The 1,270-nt window shown below is 31.4% G+C and overlaps 1 pseudogene; it reads left to right on the top strand.

Moving 5' to 3' along the window:
• The first annotated feature begins 304 nt into the window (after positions 1–304).
• On the top strand, positions 305–423 carry LOC111739812 (annotated as a pseudogene).
• The last annotated feature ends 847 nt before the right edge of the window (positions 424–1,270 follow it).

Here is a 1,270-nt window from a genome sequence, read left to right as displayed (position 1 = left end):
CTTTTTCCTGTCTATCTCTGTCCTTCATTCCAAATATAACACACTGAATAATAGATAAATCAAAAAGCTCAGATGTTTCTTGTACTAATATTAGCAAGTTCCAATGCAAATCTGATATGCAATCAGTTATGTCTAAGTACCAGGTGAGTCATTTACTTGAATCTGTTTTAGGGATTTACAAAACATTTTGGAATATTCTGAAACCATAGCTACTAGAGGAAATAAATTATTATATGGTATTTTATTTGAAACTTTCTTTGTAAAGCAAAATATCTAAATTCCATGTTTTAGTTATGCTATTCTAGTCTATGGCCATGCTACTCTGAACAAGCCCAATCCCATCTGATCTCAGAAGCTAAGCAGGGCCGGGCCTGGTTAGTACTTGGATGGGAAACCACCTAGGAAGACCAGGTGCTGTAGGCGTAAAAAATAAAAAAAATAAGGGATCGTAAGCTGACAAGCTGACCTCCTTGCAATCTGCGAGGTCAACCAAGGGTTGCCTCGCCTAAAAAAAATAGTTATGCTATTCTACATCGTAGATTCTTCATCGTGAGTGACAAAGGGACACGATATTTGTGGAGACTTTTGAACTCTTGAGTTCTACAGACCTGAGTTTCAATTTATCCTCTACTAACTAGCTTTTTCAAATTGAGTCTTAGTTTTCTCAGATACAAATGGGATAAGGGTGTGTATTACATCAAATAGTTGCTATATCAATGAAATAGGGTAATTGTTAAGTACATAGATTTGCACTACCAAATGTTTATTATAATAATCAAATGACATCTTTAATGTGATTCAATAATAAGGATATGTTCAGTTCATAATATACATAAGTCAATTAAATTAGAAACAGGATTTATCTTTCACTAGAAAATTATATATTTTTCCTTAAAGTTTTCATATCAGAAGTGTATGCTTATATAAAAATATACAAAAGTATTTTCTATTTGTGGCATTTTAATATTTAGCAGAAATTCAATTAAATTTGAAACAGGCTTATTTTGTTAATTACAATTTTTAGGAAAAAGGAGTTTAAGACTCAACGCAATTTTAATATATTTAAAGAGAGTTGATTCTAGTGGAATGTAAAGTGTTTGCCAATGCCTACTGCCAAGATGATAAGACATCTAATTTTGCAAGGCTTAGTTTCCTAGGATAAATATTTGGGGTATCTGTCTTGAAGATAAAATATTTTTTTTCTACTTTAATTTTAAAACTACATTAGATGTGTTCAATAAGCATCTGAGAAAATTTCTTTTGGTACACA

Source organism: Pteropus vampyrus, unplaced genomic scaffold, assembly GCF_000151845.1.
Source record: "Pteropus vampyrus isolate Shadow unplaced genomic scaffold, Pvam_2.0 Scaffold54, whole genome shotgun sequence".
NCBI lineage: Eukaryota > Metazoa > Chordata > Mammalia > Chiroptera > Pteropodidae > Pteropus > Pteropus vampyrus.
The sequence above is the reverse complement of the archived record's forward strand: the minus strand, read 5'-3'. Positions and strand labels throughout refer to the sequence as shown.